Raw genomic sequence first — 9,331 nt, 5'->3', positions numbered from 1 at the left:
AGGATATCATGAGACAGCAATCTCCACCTACGGCCATACTACCTTGAAAGCGCCCGATCCCGTCAGATCTCGGAAGCTAAGCAGGGTGAGGCTTGATTAGTACTGTGTTGGGAGACTGCCTGGGAATACCAGGTGCTGTGGGTGTTTTTATTTTTCGCTTCCCTAATGTAAATATACATGGCATTCCTTGCAGCAAATGAAAATGTTTCATTTTTTACTACTTTTTTCCCGCAGTGGCAAAGAAATATATCGTTTTTTCCTCTGAAAGTTCAACACAATGCAACCTTCCAAAATAGAATTCTGACATCAAGAATTCCGTCTATAGTACATTTGAGTACACCTGTCATTTTCTCAGTCTCTGTGTATGCATGGAGCAAGATATAGGCTCATGGATTTAAGAATGAGAGGATATCATGAGACAGCAATCTCCACCTACGGCCATACTACCTTGAAAGCGCCCGATCCCGTCAGATCTCGGAAGCTAAGCAGGGTGAGGCTTGATTAGTACTGTGTTGGGAGACTGCCTGGGAATACCAGGTGCTGTGGGTGTTTTTATTTTTCGCTTCCCTAATGAAAATATACATGGCATTCCTTGCAGCAAATGAAAATGTTTCATTTTTTACTACTTTTTTCCCGCAGTGGCAAAGAAATATATCGTTTTTTCCTCAGAAAGTTCAACACAATGCAACCTTCCAAAATAGAATTCTGACATCAAGAATTCCGTCTATAGTACATTTGAGTACACCTGTCATTTTCTCAGTCTCTGTGTATGCATGTAGCAAGATATAGGCTCATGGATTTAAGAATGAGAGGATATCATGAGACAGCAATCTCCACCTACGGCCATAATACCTTGAAAGCGCCCGATCCCGTCAGATCTCGGAAGCTAAGCAGGGTGAGACTTGATTAGTACTGTGTTGGGAGACTGCCTGGGAATACCAGGTGCTGTGGGTGTTTTTATTTTTCGCTTCCCTAATGAAAATATACATGGCATTCCTTGCAGCAAATGAAAATGTTTCATTTTTTACTACTTTTTTCCCGCAGTGTCAAAGAAATATATCGTTTTTTCCTCTGAAAGTTCAACACAATGCAACCTTCCAAAATAGAATTCTGACATCAAGAATTCCGTCTATAGTACATTTGAGTGCACCTGTCATTTTCTCAGTCTCTGTGAATGCATGGAGCAAGATATAGGCTCATGGATTTAAGAATGAGAGGATATCATGAGACAGCAATCTCCACCTACGGCCATACTACCTTGAAAGCGCCCGATCCCGTCAGATCTCGGAAGCTAAGCAGGGTGAGGCTTGATTAGTACTGTGTTGGGAGACTGCCTGGGAATACCAGGTGCTGTGGGTGTTTTTATTTTTCGCTTCCCTAATGAAAATATACATGGCATTCCTTGCAGCAAATGAAAATGTTTCATTTTTTACTACTTTTTTTCCCGCAGTGGCAAAGAAATATATCGTTTTTTCCTCAGAAAGTTCAACACAATGCAACCTTCCAAAATAGAATTCTGACATCAAGAATTCCGTCTATAGTACATTTGAGTGCACCTGTCATTTTCTCAGTCTCTGTGTATGCATGGAGCAAGATATAGGCTCATGGATTTAAGAATGAGAGGATATCATGAGACAGCAATCTCCACCTACGGCCATACTACCTTGAAAGCGCCCGATCCCGTCAGATCTCGGAAGCTAAGCAGGATGAGGCTTGATTAGTACTGGGTTGGGAGACTGCCTGGGAATACCAGGTGCTGTGGGTGTTTTTATTTTTCGCTTCCCTAATGAAAATATACATGGCATTCCTTGCAGCAAATGAAAATGTTTCATTTTTTACTACTTTTTTCCCGCAGTGGCAAAGAAATATATCGTTTTTTCCTCTGAAAGTTCAACACAATGCAACCTTCCAAAATAGAATTCTGACATCAAGAATTCCGTCTATAGTACATTTGAGTACACCTGTCATTTTCTCAGTCTCTGTGTATGCATGGAGCAAGATATAGGCTCATGGATTTAAGAATGAGAGGATATCATGAGACAGCAATCTCCACCTACGGCCATACTACCTTGAAAGCGCCCGATCCCGTCAGATCTCGGAAGCTAAGCAGGATGAGGCTTGATTAGTACTGGGTTGGGAGACTGCCTGGGAATACCAGGTGCTGTGGGTGTTTTTATTTTTCGCTTCCCTAATGAAAATATACATGGCATTCCTTGCAGCAAATGAAAATGTTTCATTTTTTACTACTTTTTTCCCGCAGTGGCAAAGAAATATATCGTTTTTTCCTCTGAAAGTTCAACACAATGCAACCTTCCAAAATAGAATTCTGACATCAAGAATTCCGTCTATAGTACATTTCAGTACACCTGTCATTTTCTCAGTCTCTGTGTATGCATGGAGCAAGATATAGGCTCATGGATTTAAGAATGAGAGGATATCATGAGACAGCAATCTCCACCTACGGCCATACTACCTTGAAAGCGCCCGATCCCGTCAGATCTCGGAAGCTAAGCAGGATGAGGCTTGATTAGTACTGGGTTGGGAGACTGCCTGGGAATACCAGGTGCTGTGGGTGTTTTTATTTTTCGCTTCCCTAATGAAAATATACATGGCATTCCTTGCAGCAAATGAAAATGTTTCATTTTTTACTACTTTTTTCCCGCAGTGGCAAAGAAATATATCGTTTTTTCCTCTGAAAGTTCAACACAATGCAACCTTCCAAAATAGAATTCTGACATCAAGAATTCCGTCTATAGTACATTTGAGTACACCTGTCATTTTCTCAGTCTCTGTGTATGCATGGAGCAAGATATAGGCTCATGGATTTAAGAATGAGAGGATATCATGAGACAGCAATCTCCACCTACGGCCATACTACCTTGAAAGCGCCCGATCCCATCAGATCTCGGAAGCTAAGCAGGGTGAGGCTTGATTAGTACTGGGTTGGGAGACTGCCTGGGAATACCAGGTGCTGTGGGTGTTTTTATTTTTCGCTTCCCTAATGAAAATATACATGGCATTCCTTGCAGCAAATGAAAATGTTTCATTTTTTACTACTTTTTTCCCACAGTGGCAAAGAAATATATCGTTTTTTCCTCTGAAAGTTCAACACAATGCAACCTTCCAAAATAGAATTCTGACATCAAGAATTCCGTCTATAGTACATTTGAGTACACCTGTCATTTTCTCAGTCTCTGTGTATGCATGGAGCAAGATATAGGCTCATGGATTTAAGAATGAGAGGATATCATGAGACAGCAATCTCCACCTACGGCCATACTACCTTGAAAGCGCCCGATCCCCTCAGATCTCGGAAGCTAAGCAGGGTGAGGCTTGATTAGTACTGGGTTGGGAGACTGCCTGGGAATACCAGGTGCTGTGGGTGTTTTTATTTTTCGCTTCCCTAATGAAAATATACATGGCATTCCTTGCAGCAAATGAAAATGTTTCATTTTTTACTACTTTTTTCCCGCAGTGGCAAAGAAATATATCGTTTTTTCCTCTGAAAGTTCAACACAATGCAACCTTCCAAAATAGAATTCTGACATCAAGAATTCCGTCTATAGTACATTTGAGTGCACCTGTCATTTTCTCAGTCTCTGTGTATGCATGGAGCAAGATATAGGCTCATGGATTTAAGAATGAGAGGATATCATGAGACAGCAATCTCCACCTACGGCCATACTACCTTGAAAGCGCCCGATCCCGTCAGATCTCGGAAGCTAAGCAGGATGAGGCTTGATTAGTACTGGGTTGGGAGACTGCCTGGGAATACCAGGTGCTGTGGGTGTTTTTATTTTTCGCTTCCCTAATGAAAATATACATGGCATTCCTTGCAGCAAATGAAAATGTTTCATTTTTTACTACTTTTTTCCCGCAGTGGCAAAGAAATATATCGTTTTTTCCTCTGAAAGTTCAACACAATGCAACCTTCCAAAATAGAATTCTGACATCAAGAATTCCGTCTATAGTACATTTGAGTACACCTGTCATTTTCTCAGTCTCTGTGTATGCATGGAGCAAGATATAGGCTCATGGATTTAAGAATGAGAGGATATCATGAGACAGCAATCTCCACCTACGGCCATAATACCTTGAAAGCGCCCGATCCCGTCAGATCTCGGAAGCTAAGCAGGGTGAGGCTTGATTAGTACTGTGTTGGGAGACTGCCTGGGAATACCAGGTGCTGTGGGTGTTTTTATTTTTCGCTTCCCTAATGAAAATATACATGGCATTCCTTGCAGCAAATGAAAATGTTTCATTTTTTACTACTTTTTTCCCGCAGTGGCAAAGAAATATATCGTTTTTTCCTCTGAAAGTTCAACACAATGCAACCTTCCAAAATAGAATTCTGACATCAAGAATTCCGTCTATAGTACATTTGAGTGCACCTGTCATTTTCTCAGTCTCTGTGAATGCATGGAGCAAGATATAGGCTCATGGATTTAAGAATGAGAGGATATCATGAGACAGCAATCTCCACCTACGGCCATACTACCTTGAAAGCGCCCGATCCCGTCAGATCTCGGAAGCTAAGCAGGGTGAGGCTTGATTAGTACTGTGTTGGGAGACTGCCTGGGAATACCAGGTGCTGTGGGTGTTTTTATTTTTCGCTTCCCTAATGAAAATATACATGGCATTCCTTGCAGCAAATGAAAATGTTTCATTTTTTACTACTTTTTTCCCGCAGTGGCAAAGAAATATATCGTTTTTTCCTCTGAAAGTTCAACACAATGCAACCTTCCAAAATAGAATTCTGACATCAAGAATTCCGTCTATAGTACATTTGAGTGCACCTGTCATTTTCTCAGTCTCTGTGTATGCATGGAGCAAGATATAGGCTCATGGATTTAAGAATGAGAGGATATCATGAGACAGCAATCTCCACCTACGGCCATACTACCTTGAAAGCGCCCGATCCCGTCAGATCTCGGAAGCTAAGCAGGATGAGGCTTGATTAGTACTGGTTGGGAGACTGCCTGGGAATACCAGGTGCTGTGGGTGTTTTTATTTTTCGCTTCCCTAATGAAAATATACATGGCATTCCTTGCAGCTAATGAAAATGTTTCATTTTTTACTACTTTTTTCCCGCAGTGGCAAAGAAATATATCGTTTTTTCCTCTGAAAGTTCAACACAATGCAACCTTCCAAAATAGAATTCTGACATCAAGAATTCCGTCTATAGTACATTTGAGTACACCTGTCATTTTCTCAGTCTCTGTGTATGCATGGAGCAAGATATAGGCTCATGGATTTAAGAATGAGAGGATATCATGAGACAGCAATCTCCACCTACGGCCATACTACCTTGAAAGCGCCCGATCCCGTCAGATCTCGGAAGCTAAGCAGGGTGAGGCTTGATTAGTACTGTGTTGGGAGACTGCCTGGGAATACCAGGTGCTGTGGGTGTTTTTATTTTTCGCTTCCCTAATGAAAATATACATGGCATTCCTTGCAGCAAATGAAAATGTTTCATTTTTTACTACTTTTTTCCCGCAGTGGCAAAGAAATATATCGTTTTTTCCTCAGAAAGTTCAACACAATGCAACCTTCCAAAATAGAATTCTGACATCAAGAATTCCGTCTATAGTACATTTGAGTACACCTGTCATTTTCTCAGTCTCTGTGTATGCATGGAGCAAGATATAGGCTCATGGATTTAAGAATGAGAGGATATCATGAGACAGCAATCTCCACCTACGGCCATAATACCTTGAAAGTGCCCGATCCCGTCAGATCTCGGAAGCTAAGCAGGGTGAGGCTTGATTAGTACTGTGTTGGGAGACTGCCTGGGAATACCAGGTGCTGTGGGTGTTTTTATTTTTCGCTTCCCTAATGAAAATATACATGGCATTCCTTGCAGCAAATGAAAATGTTTCATTTTTTACTACTTTTTTCCCGCAGTGGCAAAGAAATATATCGTTTTTTCCTCAGAAAGTTCAACACAATGCAACCTTCCAAAATAGAATTCTGACATCAAGAATTCCGTCTATAGTACATTTGAGTGCACCTGTCATTTTCTCAGTCTCTGTGTATGCATGGAGCAAGATATAGGCTCATGGATTTAAGAATGAGAGGATATCATGAGACAGCAATCTCCACCTACGGCCATACTACCTTGAAAGCGCCCGATCCCGTCAGATCTCGGAAGCTAAGCAGGATGAGGCTTGATTAGTACTGTGTTGGGAGACTGCCTGGGAATACCAGGTGCTGTGGGTGTTTTTATTTTTCGCTTCCCTAATGAAAATATACATGGCATTCCTTGCAGCAAATGAAAATGTTTCATTTTTTACTACTTTTTTCCCGCAGTGGCAAAGAAATATATCGTTTTTTCCTCTGAAAGTTCAACACAATGCAACCTTCCAAAATAGAATTCTGACATCAAGAATTCCGTCTATAGTACATTTGAGTACACCTGTCATTTTCTCAGTCTCTGTGTATGCATGGAGCAAGATATAGGCTCATGGATTTAAGAATGAGAGGATATCATGAGACAGCAATCTCCACCTACGGCCATACTACCTTGAAAGCGCCCGATCCCATCAGATCTCGGAAGCTAAGCAGGGTGAGGCTTGATTAGTACTGGGTTGGGAGACTGCCTGGGAATACCAGGTGCTGTGGGTGTTTTTATTTTTCGCTTCCCTAATGAAAATATACATGGCATTCCTTGCAGCAAATGAAAATGTTTCATTTTTTACTACTTTTTTCCCGCAGTGGCAAAGAAATATATCGTTTTTTCCTCAGAAAGTTCAACACAATGCAACCTTCCAAAATAGAATTCTGACATCAAGAATTCCGTCTATAGTACATTTGAGTACACCTGTCATTTTCTCAGTCTCTGTGTATGCATGGAGCAAGATATAGGCTCATGGATTTAAGAATGAGAGGATATCATGAGACAGCAATCTCCACCTACGGCCATACTACCTTGAAAGCGCCCGATCCCCTCAGATCTCGGAAGCTAAGTAGGGTGAGGCTTGATTAGTACTGGGTTGGGAGACTGCCTGGGAATACCAGGTGCTGTGGGTGTTTTTATTTTTCGCTTCCCTAATGAAAATATACATGGCATTCCTTGCAGCAAATGAAAATGTTTCATTTTTTACTACTTTTTTCCCGCAGTGGCAAAGAAATATATCGTTTTTTCCTCTGAAAGTTCAACACAATGCAACCTTCCAAAATAGAATTCTGACATCAAGAATTCCGTCTATAGTACATTTGAGTGCACCTGTCATTTTCTCAGTCTCTGTGTATGCATGGAGCAAGATATAGGCTCATGGATTTAAGAATGAGAGGATATCATGAGACAGCAATCTCCACCTACGGCCATACTACTTTGAAAGCGCCCGATCCCGTCAGATCTCGGAAGCTAAGCAGGGTGAGGCTTGATTAGTACTGGGTTGGGAGACTGCCTGGGAATACCAGGTGCTGTGGGTGTTTTTATTTTTCGCTTCCCTAATGAAAATATACATGGCATTCCTTGCAGCAAATGAAAATGTTTCATTTTTTACTACTTTTTTCCCGCAGTGGCAAAGAAATATATCGTTTTTTCCTCAGAAAGTTCAACACAATGCAACCTTCCAAAATAGAATTCTGACATCAAGAATTCCGTCTATAGTACATTTGAGTACACCTGTCATTTTCTCAGTCTCTGTGTATGCATGGAGCAAGATATAGGCTCATGGATTTAAGAATGAGAGGATATCATGAGACAGCAATCTCCACCTACGGCCATACTACCTTGAAAGCGCCCGATCCTGTCAGATCTCGGAAGCTAAGCAGGGTGAGGCTTGATTAGTACTGGGTTGGGAGACTGCCTGGGAATACCAGGTGCTGTGGGTGTTTTTATTTTTCGCTTCCCTAATGAAAATATACATGGCATTCCTTGCAGCAAATGAAAATGTTTCATTTTTTACTACTTTTTTCCCGCAGTGGCAAAGAAATATATCGTTTTTTCCTCTGAAAGTTCAACACAATGCAACCTTCCAAAATAGAATTCTGACATCAAGAATTCCGTCTATAGTACATTTGAGTACACCTGTCATTTTCTCAGTCTCTGTGTATGCATGGAGCAAGATATAGGCTCATGGATTTAAGAATGAGAGGATATCATGAGACAGCAATCTCCACCTACGGCCATACTACCTTGAAAGCGCCCGATCCCGTCAGATCTCGGAAGCTAAGCAGGGTGAGGCTTGATTAGTACTGTGTTGGGAGACTGCCTGGGAATACCAGGTGCTGTGGATGTTTTTATTTTTCGCTTCCCTAATGAAAATATACATGGCATTCCTTGCAGCAAATGAAAATGTTTCATTTTTTACTACTTTTTTCCCGCAGTGGCAAAGAAATATATCGTTTTTTCCTCTGAAAGTTCAACACAATGCAACCTTCCAAAATAGAATTCTGACATCAAGAATTCCGTCTATAGTACATTTGAGTGCACCTGTCATTTTCTCAGTCTCTGTGTATGCATGGAGCAAGATATAGGCTCATGGATTTAAGAATGAGAGGATATCATGAGACAGCAATCTCCACCTACGGCCATACTACCTTGAAAGCGCTCGATCCCGTCAGATCTCGGAAGCTAAGCAGGGTGAGGCTTGATTAGTACTGGGTTGGGAGACTGCCTGGGAATACCAGGTGCTGTGGGTGTTTTTATTTTTCGCTTCCCTAATGAAAATATACATGGCATTCCTTGCAGCAAATGAAAATGTTTCATTTTTTACTACTTTTTTCCCGCAGTGGCAAAGAAATATATCGTTTTTTCCTCAGAAAGTTCAACACAATGCAACCTTCCAAAATAGAATTCTGACATCAAGAATTCCGTCTATAGTACATTTGAGTACACCTGTCATTTTCTCAGTCTCTGTGTATGCATGGAGCAAGATATAGGCTCATGGATTTAAGAATGAGAGGATATCATGAGACAGCAATCTCCACCTACGGCCATACTACCTTGAAAGCGCCCGATCCCGTCAGATCTCGGAAGCTAAGCAGGGTGAGGCTTGATTAGTACTGGGTTGGGAGACTGCCTGGGAATACCAGGTGCTGTGGGTGTTTTTATTTTTCGCTTCCCTAATGAAAATATACATGGCATTCCTTGCAGCAAATGAAAATGTTTCATTTTTTACTACTTTTTTCCCGCAGTGGCAAAGAAATATATCGTTTTTTCCTCTGAAAGTTCAACACAATGCAACCTTCCAAAATAGAATTCTGACTTCAAGAATTCCGTCTATAGTACATTTGAGTACACCTGTCATTTTCTCAGTCTCTGTGTATGCATGGAGCAAGATATAGGCTCATGGATTTAAGAATGAGAGGATATCATGAGACA

At 41.2% G+C, this 9,331-nt stretch overlaps 20 non-coding genes and 3 pseudogenes across 20 annotated transcripts; all 23 read left to right on the top strand.

Moving 5' to 3' along the window:
• Positions 1-25: 25 nt before the first annotated feature.
• On the top strand, positions 26-144 carry LOC142477891 (5S ribosomal RNA). Its single transcript, XR_012792789.1, has one exon. It is a non-coding gene; the product is annotated as a 5S ribosomal RNA (ribosomal RNA).
• Positions 145-430: 286 nt separating this feature from the next.
• LOC142477890 (5S ribosomal RNA) lies at positions 431-549 on the top strand. The gene has a single exon (XR_012792788.1). It is a non-coding gene; the product is annotated as a 5S ribosomal RNA (ribosomal RNA).
• A 286-nt stretch (positions 550-835) lies between these two features.
• Positions 836-954, top strand: LOC142478113 (5S ribosomal RNA; annotated as a pseudogene).
• Positions 955-1,240: 286 nt separating this feature from the next.
• On the top strand, positions 1,241-1,359 carry LOC142477889 (5S ribosomal RNA). The gene has a single exon (XR_012792787.1). It is a non-coding gene; the product is annotated as a 5S ribosomal RNA (ribosomal RNA).
• Positions 1,360-1,646: 287 nt separating this feature from the next.
• On the top strand, positions 1,647-1,765 carry LOC142478015 (5S ribosomal RNA). The gene has a single exon (XR_012792909.1). It is a non-coding gene; the product is annotated as a 5S ribosomal RNA (ribosomal RNA).
• Positions 1,766-2,051: 286 nt separating this feature from the next.
• LOC142478014 (5S ribosomal RNA) lies at positions 2,052-2,170 on the top strand. The gene has a single exon (XR_012792908.1). It is a non-coding gene; the product is annotated as a 5S ribosomal RNA (ribosomal RNA).
• Positions 2,171-2,456: 286 nt separating this feature from the next.
• On the top strand, positions 2,457-2,575 carry LOC142478013 (5S ribosomal RNA). Its single transcript, XR_012792907.1, has one exon. It is a non-coding gene; the product is annotated as a 5S ribosomal RNA (ribosomal RNA).
• Positions 2,576-2,861: 286 nt separating this feature from the next.
• LOC142477951 (5S ribosomal RNA) lies at positions 2,862-2,980 on the top strand. The gene has a single exon (XR_012792847.1). It is a non-coding gene; the product is annotated as a 5S ribosomal RNA (ribosomal RNA).
• A 286-nt stretch (positions 2,981-3,266) lies between these two features.
• LOC142477930 (5S ribosomal RNA) lies at positions 3,267-3,385 on the top strand. Its single transcript, XR_012792827.1, has one exon. It is a non-coding gene; the product is annotated as a 5S ribosomal RNA (ribosomal RNA).
• Positions 3,386-3,671: 286 nt separating this feature from the next.
• Positions 3,672-3,790, top strand: LOC142478012 (5S ribosomal RNA). The gene has a single exon (XR_012792906.1). It is a non-coding gene; the product is annotated as a 5S ribosomal RNA (ribosomal RNA).
• A 286-nt stretch (positions 3,791-4,076) lies between these two features.
• LOC142478067 (5S ribosomal RNA) lies at positions 4,077-4,195 on the top strand. The gene has a single exon (XR_012792960.1). It is a non-coding gene; the product is annotated as a 5S ribosomal RNA (ribosomal RNA).
• Positions 4,196-4,481: 286 nt separating this feature from the next.
• LOC142477888 (5S ribosomal RNA) lies at positions 4,482-4,600 on the top strand. The gene has a single exon (XR_012792786.1). It is a non-coding gene; the product is annotated as a 5S ribosomal RNA (ribosomal RNA).
• Positions 4,601-4,886: 286 nt separating this feature from the next.
• LOC142478186 (5S ribosomal RNA) lies at positions 4,887-5,004 on the top strand (annotated as a pseudogene).
• Positions 5,005-5,290: 286 nt separating this feature from the next.
• On the top strand, positions 5,291-5,409 carry LOC142477887 (5S ribosomal RNA). The gene has a single exon (XR_012792785.1). It is a non-coding gene; the product is annotated as a 5S ribosomal RNA (ribosomal RNA).
• Positions 5,410-5,695: 286 nt separating this feature from the next.
• On the top strand, positions 5,696-5,814 carry LOC142478111 (5S ribosomal RNA; annotated as a pseudogene).
• Positions 5,815-6,100: 286 nt separating this feature from the next.
• On the top strand, positions 6,101-6,219 carry LOC142478043 (5S ribosomal RNA). Its single transcript, XR_012792936.1, has one exon. It is a non-coding gene; the product is annotated as a 5S ribosomal RNA (ribosomal RNA).
• A 286-nt stretch (positions 6,220-6,505) lies between these two features.
• On the top strand, positions 6,506-6,624 carry LOC142477939 (5S ribosomal RNA). The gene has a single exon (XR_012792836.1). It is a non-coding gene; the product is annotated as a 5S ribosomal RNA (ribosomal RNA).
• A 286-nt stretch (positions 6,625-6,910) lies between these two features.
• LOC142478044 (5S ribosomal RNA) lies at positions 6,911-7,029 on the top strand. The gene has a single exon (XR_012792937.1). It is a non-coding gene; the product is annotated as a 5S ribosomal RNA (ribosomal RNA).
• A 286-nt stretch (positions 7,030-7,315) lies between these two features.
• LOC142477920 (5S ribosomal RNA) lies at positions 7,316-7,434 on the top strand. The gene has a single exon (XR_012792817.1). It is a non-coding gene; the product is annotated as a 5S ribosomal RNA (ribosomal RNA).
• A 286-nt stretch (positions 7,435-7,720) lies between these two features.
• Positions 7,721-7,839, top strand: LOC142478003 (5S ribosomal RNA). The gene has a single exon (XR_012792897.1). It is a non-coding gene; the product is annotated as a 5S ribosomal RNA (ribosomal RNA).
• Positions 7,840-8,125: 286 nt separating this feature from the next.
• Positions 8,126-8,244, top strand: LOC142477983 (5S ribosomal RNA). Its single transcript, XR_012792878.1, has one exon. It is a non-coding gene; the product is annotated as a 5S ribosomal RNA (ribosomal RNA).
• Positions 8,245-8,530: 286 nt separating this feature from the next.
• On the top strand, positions 8,531-8,649 carry LOC142477929 (5S ribosomal RNA). Its single transcript, XR_012792826.1, has one exon. It is a non-coding gene; the product is annotated as a 5S ribosomal RNA (ribosomal RNA).
• A 286-nt stretch (positions 8,650-8,935) lies between these two features.
• On the top strand, positions 8,936-9,054 carry LOC142477855 (5S ribosomal RNA). The gene has a single exon (XR_012792755.1). It is a non-coding gene; the product is annotated as a 5S ribosomal RNA (ribosomal RNA).
• The last annotated feature ends 277 nt before the right edge of the window (positions 9,055-9,331 follow it).

Source organism: Ascaphus truei, unplaced genomic scaffold (assembly GCF_040206685.1).
Source record: "Ascaphus truei isolate aAscTru1 unplaced genomic scaffold, aAscTru1.hap1 HAP1_SCAFFOLD_234, whole genome shotgun sequence".
Classification (NCBI taxonomy): domain Eukaryota; kingdom Metazoa; phylum Chordata; class Amphibia; order Anura; family Ascaphidae; genus Ascaphus; species Ascaphus truei.
This window is presented reverse-complemented; position numbering and strand designations above follow the sequence as displayed.